Source organism: Onychomys torridus, chromosome 21 (assembly GCF_903995425.1).
Source record: "Onychomys torridus chromosome 21, mOncTor1.1, whole genome shotgun sequence".
NCBI lineage: Eukaryota > Metazoa > Chordata > Mammalia > Rodentia > Cricetidae > Onychomys > Onychomys torridus.
The window spans coordinates 9517904-9534979 of record NC_050463.1 but is presented as its reverse complement, the minus strand read 5'-3'; the positions used below and the strand labels follow the sequence as shown (position 1 = coordinate 9534979).

The 17076-nt window shown below is 39.8% G+C and overlaps 1 long non-coding RNA gene and 1 pseudogene across 2 annotated transcripts in view; one reads left to right on the top strand and one right to left on the bottom strand.

Annotated features, from left to right (window-relative positions):
* Positions 1–476: 476 nt before the first annotated feature.
* The window catches only part of LOC118571695, an 81561-nt gene continuing 64961 nt past the window's right edge, over positions 477–17076 (bottom strand). For both annotated transcript variants that reach the window (XR_004943378.1, XR_004943379.1), the window contains 2 exons: positions 12618–12696; positions 477–555 (listed from right to left, as the gene is read on the bottom strand). This is a non-coding gene — a long non-coding RNA (uncharacterized LOC118571695). The remainder of the gene's footprint in view (positions 556–12617; positions 12697–17076) is intronic.
* LOC118572082 lies at positions 13295–13364 on the top strand (annotated as a pseudogene).

Genomic DNA, 17076 nt, shown 5'->3' with positions numbered 1-17076 from the left:
TAAAATTAAACATTTTTTTATGTTATAATATAAAGCATATTACAGATATACCACCAATCCAACAGGACAAACTATTGTAAAAAGATCTAATTGCATTTTAAAAGAAATGTGTAATTTAAAAGGGGTAATAAAGACCCCCAGAGATGGACTATATAATGCCTTATTAACTTTAAATTTTCTAGATTCTAACAAGAAAGAAACAACAGCTGTGGAGAGACATTAGACAATAGAAATTACTGCTGAACTAAATCAATCTATATACTTTAAAGGCATATTGATCTCAGAATGGAAACTAGGATATATGTTATGTTGGGGAGGGAGTTTTACTTTTGTTTCCACAGGAGAAGAAAAGCTATGAATACCATCAAAATTAAGAAAGACTGGATTCAAGCAGGAGAGAACTCTTAACAAGAAGAAATGATAGTTCATCAACCAATATGACAATTCTACATATTAAAAGAAAAACTCACCAAATAAGGGTCAGGCAGGATTCTGTTTTTGTCTTTGCAGGAAATTAGAAATACTCATCTTCAAGAAGTCTAAAGACCTGGACATCTAGACGTTTAAAAAAGAATGGAATGTTATCCAGAAAAAATTACCAAACAAGGAAAAATCTGAACTAATGGTACCAATATTCTCTATAAGATAAAATCTCTCTACATAAATATTAAAATCTTTTTACTTCTCTAAAAATATATAGTCCTGACTTGATTAAAATTAAAGCTGGCTTTGGAATTGAAATACAGCACTCTCCTCTAAATCCAAACATGTTAAAAAAAATCAGAATATCTATCTCATATTAGAAGAGCCACCCCACATGGGACAGAAGAAAACCCAAATCTAGGGATTATTATTGTCACAAATTTATTTCCCCTCCTATTTATTTTTGACTCTTTAAAACCTTTATTTAGATACAGTACTATCTTAAAATTGAAATTTTCCCTTTTGATATTAATAATGTTTAAATTTTTCACAATGAACAATAAATTGTCCTAACAATGATATCTAAAGTCTTCAAAAGGAAAATGGGGCCCTACAACAATGACTCTACCTGGTGTATAATAATGCCATTGAACTGATAAATACCACTCAAAGATCAGCCTTGGAATACAAACTACTCTGGGCAATTCCAAGATGGCTGGCTGAGATGACTCACTATTCTACAGCACTCTAGCCAGAACTTCAGATAAGCTTTACCTATTACTCAGAGACTGGCTACAAATGTCATAACTAGTCCTCATGAGACTTAACTATTGCTTTAATCTTTTAAAGGACCCTATAGAGATACCTTTACCCTCCCCCCAGACAGCAGAACGTAATCCTAAAATATCAACACCCCCTCTCCCAAAAGATTTTTGGTTTTTCTTGGGGTTATGGATAACTGTCATCTGTAAGGAATTGTTTATAAGTTATTATAGGGTCAATAGTGGAACAACAAAGATTAGACTCAGGAATTTCATTTGAAATAGAAAAAATGGGGATAGATATAATAGGATAATAATATAGATTATTTTATCTACTTTTAAACTAAAAAAGCAACTATCAGTTTTAGATAATTTGCATTTGTATGGCCTTTTGTATATTGATACAAATGTAAAATTATTTTTCTTTTCATGTTTAAGATAATTTATATATTGATATAAATTCAAAGTTATTCTTGTTATGTTATATGTGTGTGTGTGTGTGTGTGTGTGTGTTTCTACTCCTGTTTAAAATACTTTTGTACGTTGATACAAATGTAAAATTATTTTGCCATACTGTGTATATGGTTCTACTTCTGTTTAGGATATTTTATATAAGGATGAAAATTAAGGATTTTTTGTCATATTATACTATATATTTCTACCTCTGATTAAGATATTTTTATATGTTGTCAGAATTTGGAGGTCATTGTCCTTATACTGTACATCTGTTTAAAGAGTATTCATTTTTGTAATGTAAAGCTTTAGTCTATAAGCTATCTAGGTTGATAAAAATTACAGGTTAATAGTCACTCATGTTTGTCAAACTTATAGTCATGTCAGGTTTTCTAGGTGCACAGTGAGATATTGCACAAAGATAGATAAACATCAAATACTCCTAAGACCTAAAGAATATGGCACTTAAATGTTTTAATAACTTAGAATTCTGTTGATATGAGACACAACTGCTCCTGACAGCACCAATCTACTCCCAAGAAGATAATGGGCACTGAAGACAATCCATATGGAGGTGGTTTTCTTCTTGGCAAAACTGGCTTATTGGGCAAAGAACTACCCTTACCTTGACTGTTGACAGTAAGCACACTGTCCAATCCAGACAAGCAGGACACAAAGAAAAGTGACTGCTAAACCTTGCCAAAAGAGGACAGTCTTTCAAATTTTCCTGCTTCTAAAAAGTCTATCAGACATTCTAGGCCGTTTAGCCAGAAGTGGATGCCCCAACATTGGAGAGAAACATTGGGTGACTGTCCAGGCAGACAGCTGTTTCTGTCATTTCATACATTTTTCAGAAGTCAGTTGCTTGCACATCCTGCTTACTCAGGTAATATTACTTTCCTTTTCAGGTCTTGGATGGGGTTGAAGACTACATAGTTACAGTTACAATCCTCCTGGATCTCAGCTAGGGGAATATGAGATAGAAGACTTAGACTCTTCAAGATAGGACAAATATTGGAGTAATCTCTGTAATTTGCCAACTACCTATAGTCTGGACATCTAGAATATGTTTCTTGCCTGATGTTGTTCTTGTTGGTTGTAGTTCCTTTTTGTTTATGTTATTACCTTTTCTTTTCTCCAGACAATACTTGATAATTGTTCTTATATAAAGTTTTGTATTAGGATTATAACTTTCTTAACTAGATAAAAGAATGGGAAATAATGTGGGGGATTTGATCTATTAAGCCAGTCATATAGTGATCACTGGCCTTATGGGGTGTGGTCTTTTCATATATATATATTGCTCGTGCACTAAGACTGGGGGAATAGTAATATACAAGATAGGATACTCCATTCCCTGGGACTTGGTTCCTGTCTTTACCCCTTAGGCACTGGAGCTACACAAAACTTTCCAGTTCTTAAGTGGGAGGTCTAAGTGGTGAGATGACTCTCTGTCTGTCACTGGCTGTTCCTATAGCAGGCAGCATTCATAAGCCAGATTTTGGCAATGGGCTGTATATGAAGCTAAGTGTTAATGTTGATCCTACAGTACTCAACTGGCTATCTTCAGCACTAAAGCCCAAACTGCATCAGACTGGTCCATACACTGCCAGAGGGAGTGCTTGCCTAGAGGTACAATTTGTCACAGAAACACTACGGCAGACTCCTTCCTCTGAGGATGTGTTTGGGATGGCAGGTACAACCATCTTTAAAATCCCATCATCTTCTCTGGAAGTAGCTATAATGGCTATAGTTAGATCTTCTGTAAAATTACTCCCAAGCCTCCCCCAATATTCTTAGGTCCTTAGGAAGAGAAAAAAAAAGAGCTTTATTTTTAGTCTTTTATCCAGTAGAGAGTTCTGTGTTATCCTCAGGTGTTAATGTGTTGGTATTGCAGTCTTAGAGAACAAGCTTCAAGCCTGCACATAGGGCTTGCAAGGAATCTACAGAGTTGCAAAACTAAGACTTTTTCAATCTGAAGGGTTAGGAAAGGAACACACACATTCTGATGGTATTTTCTTTACTTTTTAATGCTGAATTCTCTTTGTTTTCTCATGTTGGCTCCCACTTTTCATATATATACATATAAAATACTTTTTCATGTTGAATATAGCAATTACATTTTAAGGTCATGTTCTACTAAATGATAAGAGACAGAGCCATCCCAATATCATACAAGTAATAAATCTCAGCTTTTTAATTGGATGTAAAGTGCAGCTTCAGCTGCACATAAAAATTCAGCCCTTACATCATCTAACGAAAGAGATAATCTTATAAAGAGATTAAAAGAGTTATAAAGCTAATGCTGTAAAAGTTGTCTTAGTAGCTGAAAATACTGCTATTTTCTTATGTCAGCCTGAGCTATGATATAAAACAGTTTTTAGGGAATATATAATTCCAAACTTGTGTAGTATATATTTGTATTTATATTTTTCATCAAACTCTGTGTAAGCTAACATTATAGATATCAAATGGACAATACAGCATAAGAAGGAGTCATCTTCTAGACAGTCCACAGATATAAATTCCCATTATATTGAGATGTAATTATACAATAGACACATTATAATACAGGTTGTGGAGAATCAACTACACCATATACATAGTATCAAATATCAAAGGTACAGCAGAAGCAAATAACAGTCTGGAGTCCATATTCTTGTAAGCCTTGCTTGAATGAGATATATCCATCAAAGAGATATTCTTCTGGTGGACTGACGCTGAACTTTAGTTGCCATCTCTTTAGCTCTGATATGTTTATAGGCTACAAGCAGGTTGGGTTAGGAGAACAAAGACAGGAGACAGGGCATCCCCCTGACTACTCTGTCCTTTCAGGCTCAAATTATATATCATCTCTTGAATTAAGACTTCTCTGCCTTTTCCACAAAGACATTATACCTCACTAAAGCTGAGAAGAGCCTTCTATACAATTCATATCATCATGATGTAAAATTAGTAGGTGGTGATTTCTCCAGCACAGTCTGTGGTCACCCGGTGGACAGAGGGTACAACTTACTCATCTTTGTATTGTAGCCACTGGCTCTGGCTCTGGCAGATAGCTTCCTAGGGCCTCTGATTTGGCTGCTGTCTATGGCAGTTCAGTCATAAACAGGTATCTAGCCATGGCCTTCTCTTTCTACTCACTTTGCAAAGGTTGTTCTAAATGTACAATACTTTCTGGGGCAAAAAGCCAAGGAAGAGAATAGCACTACTGGTGACTCATGAATTATTGCCAGGTGTTGCAGCCTTAAGGAGGAAAAGGCTAGCATCAGGGGCTAGGCAAGTGAGGGTATCCTGGAGTGTTGAGGTTAGAATGAATCCTCTGACAACCTACCCTATAAAGCATTAATACTGTTTGATTTGGGGTCATAGTTGCCACAGTAGAAAGAGAAGCTCACCAAGATGCTAAGCCTTCATTTTCCAAAGATGCTGAGTGTTACAGCCTTCTTGGAAAAGACTGACACCTAGATAGCTCACTCCAATTACTTTATTCATACATTTAGAAGACTAGTTGGGGACAGGGAAAGGTTCCGACAACTAAAAAATCATCTTGCTCTTGCTGCTCACAAAAGCACACAACTCACACAAATCTCAATCATTTTGATTATGACAATCCACAATCAAAAAAGAACTCCAGATGTGTCAGGAGTATTTTAGGACCAAGGTATGTGCAACAGCATACTCTCACATAGCTCCAAGTGTAGACTCTCCCAAGAAATGACTCTTCAAGGTTTCAACAGCCTCAAAACTATTTCTTAGTCACTACTGATTAACCCAAGCATAGCAAAGGTTTTGCTAAAGCATTTCTCTCAAAGCTAGACATGAAGACTTTACTGTACATTTCACTACACAGTAAGAAGGAGTTTGAGCCAGGAAATGAGGGATTGAGATAGGAAGCCAGGATTCTGGAGTTTGGGGCTCCAAGTTCCCCCAGGTGGCCTTGTGAAAGATCTTGGCTTGGTAGTCATTGGGTGCAGTGCTGACAGGCAAAGGGCTTTCCTGTCCACCTTGCCCACACCTTGTCCTCTTCTGCCCTGGAACCTTGCCAGTCAATCTGCAGCTCAAATCTAAACTGAAGGGAGTCTGCTGGAGGAAAGCAGAGGTGGTTTCCAGATTTCAGCTAACTAACTGTCTTCACACAGCAAAGAGGACATGAGGAGTGAGTTTGTGGAATCTTGCCACTAACTATCATACATTCCAAGGGAGAAGTGGTAGTTTGAATGAAATTTGCTCCCATAATCTCATAGGGATTGGAACTATTAGGAAGTGTAGTTTTGTTCTGGTGGGCATAGTCTTGTTGGAGGAAGTGTGTCACTATGTGGATAGGTTTTAAGGTTTCCTATGCTCAGGATATTACCCACTGTCTCAGTCCACTTTCTCTTGCCTGCAAGATGTAGGAATCTCAGATACTACTCTAGCATCAAGTCTGCCTGTGTGCCATCAGGCTCGCTGTTGTGATAACAATAAAATGAATTTCTGAAACTCTAAGAGCCAGCACAATTAAATGCTTTCTTTACAAGAGTTGCCATGGTCATTCACAGCAATAAAAACCCTAAGACAGAAATAGGTATGAGATATCGATTAAGTCCATTTGAGCCATAACATCAGTTAAGACCATTATGTCTCTGTTAAGTTTCAATTTGGCCGATCTGTCCAGAGGTGAAAGTAGGGTGTTGAAGTCTCCCACTATTAATGCATGGGTTTTTATATGTGGTTTAAGCTTTAGTAATGTTTTTTTTACATATGTGGGTGCCCTTGAGTTTGGGGTGTAAATGTTCAGAATTGAGACTTCATCTTGGTGGATCTTTCCTGTGATGAGTATGTAATGTCCTTCATCATCTCTTTTGATTGATTTTAGTTTGAAGTCTATTTTGCTGGATATTGAGATGGCTACACCAGATTGCTTCTTAAGACCATTTGATTGGAAAGCCTTTTCCCAGCCTTTTATTCTTAGGAGGTGTCTGTCTTTGAATTTGAGGTGTGTTTCTTGTATGCAGCAGAAAGATGGGTCGTGTTTTCATATCCATTCTGTTAGTCTGTGTCTTTTTATAGGTGAATTAAGTCCATTGATATTAAGGGATATTAATGACCAGTGATTGTTCGTTCCTGTTATTATTTTTACTTTTTGGTGGTAGTGTTGTGTACTTCTCTTCTTTGGGGTTTACTGTTGTGGTGTTATCTATTGCCTGTGTTTTTGAGGGTGTATCTGCCTTTCTTAGGTTGGAATTTTCCTTCTAGTGTTTTCTGTAGTGCTGGGTTTGTGGATAAGTATTGTTTAAATCTGATTTTGTCTTGGAAGGTCTTGTTCACTCCATCTATGGTGATTGAAAGTTTTGCTGGGTATATTAGTCTAGGCTGGCATCCATGGACTCTTAATGTCTGCATTATATCTGTCCAGGTCCTTCTGGCTTTCAAAGTCTCCATTGAGAAATCAGATGTTATTCTGATGGGTTTGTCTTTATAAGTCACTTGGCCTTTTTCCTTTGCTGCCCTTAATAGTCTTTCTTTATTCTGTACGTTTAGTTGTTTAATTATTATGTGGTGAGGGGACTTTTTTTGGGGTCTAGTCTGTTTGGTGTTCTATAGGCTTCTTGTATCTTCATAGGCATTTCCTTCTTTAAGTTGGGAAAGTTTTCTTCTATGATCTTGTTAAATATATTTTCAGTGCCTTTGAGTTGGTATTCTTCTCCTTCCTCTATCCCTATTATTTGTAGGTTTGGTCTTTTCATGGTGTCCCAAATTTCTTGGACATTTTGGGTCATGACTTTGTTGGTTTTACTGTTTTCTTTGACTGATGAATCTATTTCTTCTACCGTATCTTCAACACCAGAGATCCTCTCTTCCATCTCTTGCATTCTGTTGTTATACTTGCATCTGAAGTTCCTGTTTGTTTACTCAGATTTTCTATTTCCAGCATTCCTTCTGCTAGTGTCTTCTTCATTTTTTCTATTTCCCTCTTCAGGTCTTGGACTGTTTCCCTTGCTTCTTTATGATTTTCTTTCAGGGACTTATTGTTTTCTTCTGCTTTAATTGTCCTTTCCCCTAGTTTTTTATAGTGTTCTTCCCATTTTTTGTTTGTCTGTTCCTCTACTTTATTTTTTATTTCTTCTATATAAGGCTCTAGCCTCTTCATGATGTTACTTATGAGGTTGTTTCCTTCCTCCTCCTCCTCCTCCCCTTCTTCTTCTTCTTCTTCTTCTTCTTCTTCTTCTTCTTCTTCTTCTTCGTCTTCCATTCTGTGATGTTCAGGTCTAGCTGTTGGGGAAGGGCTAGGTTCTGGTGATGCTGTATTGCTCTTTGTTTTGTTGTATGTACTTCTGCCTTGGTGTCTGCCTATCTCCTCATGAATTCATTCTTGGTATTTTCGTTCTTGGTCTTATCAGTGTACTTGGTCCAGACAGAGCTGACAGATTTAGGGATCCTCTCTGTGGTCCAGATGGAAGCTCTGGGCTGGATGGGAGCTCTGATCCAGATGAGAGTGCTGGCCGGATAGGAGCTGGGGGGGGGGGGCTGGACTCTGAGTCTCAGGAAATCCCTGGGGTCTCCTTGTCTTGTTTAGATGGGAGCTCCTCTTGTCCAGATGTGAGTTCCAGTACAGGATGGAACCTCTGGTCCAGATGGGAGTTCTGGGGCAGATGGGAGCTGGGGGCTCTCTGTTCCAGATGGGAGTTCCAGGGTAGGATGGAATGCTGGACACTGGTCTCTAAGTCTCTGGAAGTGGCTGGATCTCCAGCAGATGGGTGTGGGGGAAAGGCATTAAGGTTGTAGTGTCCACCAGTGGGTTTCTCTGGTCCAGATGGGAGTTCTGGGGCAGATGGGAGCTGGGGGCTGGTCTCTGAGTTTCAGGAAGTGGCAGGGATCTCGGGAAAATGGGTGTGGGGGCAGGGTGTGGAGACTGCAGGGTCTGCCTGCAGTCTTGGAAAAGGGGAGCCTTCCCACAGGGCCCGCAGATGGGCCAGAAACTGGGGCCAAGTTGGGCAGGTCCTCCCAGGATGGTGTCCAGGGGTGGGACCCAGGGGTGGTTGCCTCTCTGACTATAAGGAGATTAAGGGGATACAAATTGGAAAGGAAGAAGTCAAGCTTTCCCTATTTGCAGATGACATGACCCCAAAAATTCAACCAAGGAACTGATACAGCTAATAAAAACCTTCAGCAACATAGCAGGATACAAGATCAACTCAAAAAAATCAGTAGCCCTCCTATATACAATAGACAAATAGGCTGAGAAGGAAATCAGAGATACATCACCCTTTACAATAGCCACAAATGATATAAAATACCCTGGGGTTACACTAACTAAGCATGTGAAGGACCTAAATGACAAGAATTTTAAGTCCCTGAAAAAATAAATTGAAGAAGAGGTCAGAAAATGGAAAGACCTCCCATGCTCTTGGATAGGCAGGATTAACATAGTAAAAATGTCGATCTTACCAAAAGTAATCTACAGATTCAACATGATCCACATCAAACTACCAACACAATTCTCCACAGATCTGGAAAGAATAACACTCAACTTCATATGGAAAAACAAAAACAACCCTGGATAGCCAAAAGAATCCTGTACAATAAAACAACCTCTGGAGGTATCATGATCCCCGACCTCAAGCTCTACTATAGAGCTACCATAATAAAAACAGCTTGGTACTGGCATAAAAACCAACACATAGACCAATGGAATCGAATTGAAGACCCTGACATTAACCCCCACACCTATGAACATGTAATTTGTGACAAAGAAGTCAAAACTGTACAATGGAAAAAAGAAAGCATCTTCAACAAATGGTGCTGGCATAACTGGATGTCAATGTGTAGAAGGCTGCAAGTAGATCCACATCTGTCTCCCTGCACAAAACTTAAGTCCAAGTGGATCAAAGACCTCAACATAAATCCAGTTACTCTGAACCTGATAGAAGAGAAAGTAGGAAGTACTCTTTAATGCATTGGCAACAGAGATCACTTTCTAAATATAACACCAATAGCACAGACACTGAGAGAAACAATCAATCAATGGGACCTGTTGAAACTGAGAAGCTTTTGTAGAGCAAAGGACACAGTCAACAAGACAAAGCCACAGCCTACAGAATGGGAAAAGGTCTTCACCAACCCCACATGTGACAGAGGGCTGATACCCAGAATATATAAAGAACTCAAGAAATTAGACATCAAAATGCCGAACAGTCCAATTAAGAAATGGGCTATAGAACTAAACAGAAAATTCTCAACAGAGGAAGCTCAAATGGCTGAAAGACATTTAAGGAATTGCTCAACATCCCTAATTATCTGGGAAATGCAAATCAAAACGACTCGGAGATACCACCTTACACCTGTCAGAATGGCTAAGATCAAAAACACAGAACACAGCTTATGCTGGAGAGGATATGGAGCAAGGGGAACTCTCCTCCACTGCTGGTGGGAATGCAAGCTTGTACAGCCACTTTGGAAATCAATATGGCACTTCCTTAGTAAATTGGGAATCCATCTCCCCCAAGACCCAGCTGTAGCACTCTTGGGCATATACCCAAAGAATGCTCAATCATACCACAAAGGCATTTGCTCAGCTATGTTCATAGCAGCATTGTTTGTAATAGGCAGAACCTGGAAACAACCTAGATGCCCTTCTACTGAATAATGGATAAAGAAAATATGGTACATGTACACAATGGAGTACTACTCAGCAGAGAAAAACAATGACATCATGAGGTTTGCAGGCAAATGGATGGATCTAGAAAAAAAATCATCCTGAGTGAGGTAACCCAGACTCAGAAGGACAAACATGGTATGTACTCACTCATAGGAGGATACTAGATGTAAAACAAAGATGACTAGACTGCTATACAACTCCAGGGAGGCTATCTAGAAAACGGGACCCTAGGAAAGACACAGGGATCACTCAATGACAGAGAAATGGATGAGATCTATATGAACAACCTGGATGACAGTGGGAGGAATGAAGGGCAAGGTTTGAGGGAAAGAAAGCTTAAGGGAGCAGGAGATCCCAGCTGGATCAAGAACAGAAAGGGAAAACAATGAATAACAGACCACAATAAATGAAGACCACATGAGAACAGGAATAGGCAGAGTGCTCAAGAGGTCCCCTGAAATCCACAATGATACATCCTCTGTAGACAGCTGGCAGTGGTCGAGAGAAAGCCTGAACTGACCTAGTCGGTGATCAGATGGCCAAACACCCTACCAGTCGAGCTAGAACTCTCATCCAATAACTGATGGAAGTGAATGCAGAGATCCTCAGCCAGGCCCCAGGTGGAGCTCCAGGTGTCCAATAGTTGAGAAAGAGGTGGGACTATAAGAGCGTGGATTGTTGAGCCCAAGATTGGAAAAAGCACAGGGACAAATAGCCAAATGAATGGAAGCACATGAATTATGAACCAAAGGCTGTGGGGCCCCCAGCTGGATCAGGTAGTCTGGATAAGTGAGACAATTGAATAGCTTGAACTGTTTGGCAGGCACCCAGGCTGTGGGACCGGGACCTGTCCTTAGTGCATGAGCTGGCTGTTTGGAACCTTGGGCTTACACAGGGACACATGCTCAGCCTGGAATGAGGGGACTGGACCTGCCTGTACTGAATCCACCAGGTTTAAATGAATCCCCAGGGGATTCTTGGCCCTGGAGGAGATGAGAATGGAGGAGAGGGGATGGGGGGAAGGTGGGGTTGGGGGCGGGAGGGGGGAGGACAGGAGAACCCATTGCTGATGTATAAAATTATAACACAAATATAATAATAATAATAATAATAATAATAATAATAATAATAATAAATTGTTATGAGAGACTGGGTGGCCAGACCATGTATTTGTTTGGATGGAATTTGGACTTTGATACTTTGGGTTTTGAAAGCAGTGGAATGCTTTAAGATCTGCTCAATGGGGCATACTAATAGAAGCATGGAAAACAGTGGGGCTAAGAGTTATTTGAAGTATGAGGAGCTCACTCAATAGAATACAAAGGAGAAGAATTTCATTATGAAATTATGGGGGTCACTTACATTCAAACTACCACATTCCACTTACTGGTGCCTATGAGCTTGTAACAATATCATAATGCAAAGTACGTTTAGTCCAACTTCAAAAGTCCCCATAGTCTATTACAGGGAGAGGAAAAAGGAAATGAAGAAACAAGACAGGACCATGAAGGTTATTTGGGGTACTCTGAGGGTTCAAAATTTTGGAAAGGCTCACAACTGACTTTTCTTAGAAGAGAAAAAAGACAACCAGAGCAGACAAGGGTCTATTCTGTTTGCTGGGGTAAGAGTGTTCAGTCTAGGTATGTTTCTGTTGCAGCCAATTACAAACAGACACTCTAAAAGCACACTTAACCCAAGCATCTTGGGGTCAAATGGCAACCTGTAACTTGGTGTTGTTCCTTGGGCTAGGGTCTTCTGGAGTCAAGCACTGAAATTTGAAATATTAAGCAAACAAGGACATACCCTCCTCCCTCAATAAGAAAAATGAAAACTGAATTGATTGGGGAATTTCTGGGTTTTTTTTGGGGGGGGGGGTTTGGTCACTGGTACATTGTCAATATTCTTGCTGGAGATCCAGGTGCCTGCATAAGGGCCCTGCTCATTCTGCCCACTCACAAAACTGTGGTGATGTCTGGTCTTTTGATTTGAACCTGCCTACAGGTTAAATGTAGCCTGGGAGTTAAGTTTGGAATTTGGAAAAGGGGACTGGAGCTTCCAGGACAGGTTGATTGAGGGTCTATCCACTGTGGTAATGACAGTTGTGGAGGGGACTCAACTTCTTGTAGCTCCTGGGGAGGATGAAACTGAAGATCCTATCTCTGACCAGCCAGTTTCCTCATGTGTCTTCATCCTCACAGATGTATGTGAATGGTTGAAGTTTGGCAGCTGCTAGCCCGGGAAAAGTTCTCCACATAGAGTCTCCACAGCTAGTGAAAAGACTCTGTGAGAGAGAGTGACATAGGCTGAGTCTGCATACCCCTCTTCTGCACCTTTCTTACCTTCAGGTTCCTTGCTGGTCTATCCACCAAGGATGAATCCAGTACTTTGGGTAGTCAGTATGCACATATCCTGGTGCCCCTGTAAGCACAGGCAGAAGATCAGAAGGTCTTAGAAGAACTCTATGCTGGGGTCACACTCATTGTTGTCTGCTGCTGATTTTTTCCTTTCCACACACCCCAAATGCATGTGGCCCAGCATGGGGTATGGTGCACAGGAGGTACTAACTCCATGATGTGCTCTGTGCCTTTCTAGGTTTATAAACCCACCAAGCAGAACAGGCATCCCACTCTGAGCAGTTTTATTACCTGGATATGTAGATACAGATGAAGAGAAGAAGCAAGAATAGTCCACTATGGCTAGAGCTTTGGATAGATGAGCAGTCCCTAGTCCAGACTTCCACAACTCTTTCCCACAAACACAGGCCTAAGAAGTGGCAGCCTGCCATTGGCCCTGCCCACAGCCCTGCCCCTTACTGGCACTTTCACACCCCTTTGTAATCACCCTGACTACTGCAGAAGACGTTTGGGAGTCTCTGGCTCCCAGTCTTAACTCACAGTTGCTTTGATTGTTTCATCCATTCATTCATTCTTCCTTTTTCTTTTTCTTTTCTTTCCTAGTTCCATGCATTCCTTCCTTCATTCTCTTAGTTCTCTATCTTTATTCATTTATTTATTCCATCATTTAAATAGCATATGTACTAAAATTAGAGCGATACAGAAAAGATTAGCATTTCCCCTGCACTAGGAACATGCACACACACACACACACACACACACACACACACACACACACACACACACAGAGAGAGAGAGAGAGAGAGAGAGAGAGAGAGAGAGAGAGAGAGAGAGAGAGAGAGAAAGAGACAGAGACAGAGAGTGTGTGTGTGTTTTCTGCACAAACTGCCATAGTAATGTAGGCTATGTGGAAATTTTTGTCTATATCACTGTCAGGTGTCTTCAAGTAAGTGCCTGGTTTTTGAGACTTGTACCTGTCTTTAGAGAAAAGGTGATGGGCAAGTGGGCAGTGGCGACTTGGGGGTCAGGTGCACCATAGGTAGAAGCATCTGGAGGATGCTCAGAGCCAACAGGCCAGTCCCATTTCTGCTAGTCCTGTATATGAACTGATATCTTCCAAGGCGCAAACCTTGACTATTTGATGATTTCCAGGGATGCCTGTGGGCCATGACAGGTACCCAGGAGCAAGCTGATTGGTAGATATTACTTCAGAACAAGAGTCTCAGGCATCATTCATATATCACCTGCCAAATTTGCCCAGGGAAAGCCCTGCTAATTCCTCCTTTAAGTCTTCATCTCAGAGAGGGCCAGTTGTAATCCTCTAGATCTTGCCTAGTAACTTATACTTGTGTAACCAGAACATCCTCACAAAGATGCAGTTCAAGTAGCTTCTGCTGCTGTTCTGTGTTTGTCGTCTGCCTTTGGCAAAGATCACAGAGCCACTCATTCCTCTAGCAAATCTCACAGGGGAAGGGCTGGAACACTCCCACCTCACCCCACACCCATGACAAGTACAGCTGAAATAACAAGAGCCTATGCTAGGCTTCCATGTCTGCAAAAATTCCCATGCCATTGGTCTGATGTCTCTTGGTTTATATATTTGCTTTTTGTCTTTTGTTTTGAGACAAGGTCATACTTTGTAGTGCTGCTGTGCTAGAACTCCCTGATTAAGCCAGGGGTACCTCAGACTTGGACAGCTCTGCTTGTGTATGACTTCTCAGTACTAGGGTTAAAAGAAATCTGTCAGGTCTGGCCTGATGTTACTTATAAGGGAAATATTGAAAGCAATTATATCATAAGATCATAGTTGACCATTTTTATTTAAACACATTTTGATTAATACACACACACACACACACACATATGCACATTCCCATGATCTGATAATTGTCAGATTCTAGCAAGGTAAGTAGTTAAAGAGAGCATATCCTCTTTAAAGGTGATCTTTTATACTATATAAATCACTGTTTTATACAGAGTTCCAAGTTGCTAGTACATAATTAATGGTTAATTGACATCTAGAACTACATCTAACTGTGTCTGGGAACTTCTCTACACTCAAGTACATAGATGTCTGTTAGAATTTACTACACATATGCATAATGCCAACCCCCCTATTATTCATCTTTAGAGGACATTCCAGGGCAAGGCATGAGGCTCCAGGATCTCCAGAAAATCACCATTATATCATGTGACTTTGTCATATAACTGTTTATGCATATCCACTCTAAGACCCATTACAACTAAAAGTGATAATGGTCATATTTATATTAGAAATTTATTTTTAAATGTTATGATTCTCTAAAATCCCTTACTATTCATAGGATAATTGGAAAATCTAAATTATAAAAACATAGGTATAAACACATGCCTAACTTTCCAATTACTATGCTATATCTAGTTATGCTAACTTTAATTTCTCACTTTAAAGGATAATGCTACATCTCTTGCACAAAAAGCATGTTGACTTAAAGGAGATACAAGTATATGTTGAAGATCTAGAAAATAATCAATGGTAAGTGCTTGATGTTCTTTTCACACCAGGATGATGTTATGCTTGAGTCTTTTCAGAAATTTAACCAAGTCACAGGTTGTCACCCACTTCAATGCATCTGAAGTGGGCAGCATCCCAGAGACCACCAATCAAATGAAATGTCTAAAGATAGTGAAAGAGTGAAAAGATGTCTTGGGGAGACCTCAGTATTTTAAATCATTAAGCAAAAACTTTGGTGAAACAACAAGGAAACAATAATGCCTACCCCTCAAAAATGATGTTGTTATGTTACTGACTGTATTGCATGTAAATTCTCAGCCTGCTAGTGCGGAATCCCAATGCCTTTTGTCAGAGGCAATAAGGGACACACCTGTAACAGGAGACAGAAAGATGTTCTTTGACATGCTTAGACAGTTTTCCATCTGGTAAACCACTGTCTTTGGGATGAAACATTTTTGTTCATTTGTTTTGTTTCATTTGTGAAAATACTATTATACTGCCCTTCCTGTTGGTTATAAAGGCTTATGTAGGACAGGCCATATTATGCCCATTTTCCTAAGTAAACTTTTGCAATTGATAGTAAGAATGAAGAGAGCTTTTTCTGAAAATTATGTTGTTTTTTTCAATCTATTGGATTGTGTAATTGTTGCACCTACAATGGCTTTTATATTGCCTGAGTAACAGTCACTAGAACATAAAGACAGTCTTAAAAGTGGCCTGTGTGATTATTAAAACTACTAATATTATAGCCTTATTATAGCTCTTATAATCTTTCTGCTTACTCTTCTGAGATGTTTTCTGAGCCACAGATGTAGGAGATGTGATATAGATGTATCCACTGAGGCTAGGTTCTCCATGATCTTCTGATGTCTGCATGTGTCAAATTGTGGTTCTCTGTGATGGTCTCAATTTTCTATAAAGAGAAACTTTTTCAATGAGTAGTGATAAATACACTTACATAAAGGTATCATTTTACATTAAGAAATTAATATGATACTTCAGGAATCAGGTGGAAAAAGATGTAAAATTCAAGTGCTCATGTAAAATGTGTGATGGATAATACTGATGGTATATTTGATGGTACCTAGAATTGCTGAGAAGACACCTCAGTGTATGAGACCAAGTGAACATTTTCACAGAGATTCAAATAATGTTGGAAAAGACATCCTGACTATGGAGATTATCATTCTGTGAATTGGGGTTCCAGGCTGAGTGAAAAGGAGGAAGAGAGATACATTGGTCCCAATTGTGTACAAAATGTGTCCTGATGCCTTTCAGACTTGCTACCTGGCATTTCCAGAAATGCTGGAATGGCTGTATACTCTTACCTCTGAGCCCAAATGAATCTTTCTATCTTATTATCTTATTTTTACTGAAAAATTCAAACAATATATTCCTTTTTAAAAAATTATCTCATACCATACATCCTGACTGTAACTTCATCTCCTTTTACTCTTTACAGTTCCCTACTATTCTCACCTCTCACCCAGATTCACTCCCCATGTTGTCTCCATCCAGAAAAGAGTAAGCTTCCCAGGGACATCAACCAAATATGGCACAAGATAAAATAAGACAAGACATATACCCTCACATCAAAGCTGGGTGAGGCAACCCAGTAGGAGAAAAAGGGTCCCAAAAGAAGGCAAAAGAGTCAGACAAAAAGCTGACAAACATAACCTATAAGCAGAAGTCCTAGAGTAGACTCATGCATGCTTCGTGATTGAGTATTCAGCCTCTGTGAGCACCATGAGCCCAGCTTTCTTGATTCTAAAGACTGTGCTCTCTCAATGTCCATTATTCTTCTTGCTCCTACATTCCTACCTCCCCCCTCTCTCAGAGTTCATTGAGTGCTGGGTGGAGGGACCAAATGGAGACCTCAACCCTGAGCCATCTCTCTCCCTCTGCCTAATGTTTTACTGTGGACCTCTTCCGCTCCCATTAGCTGTTGTA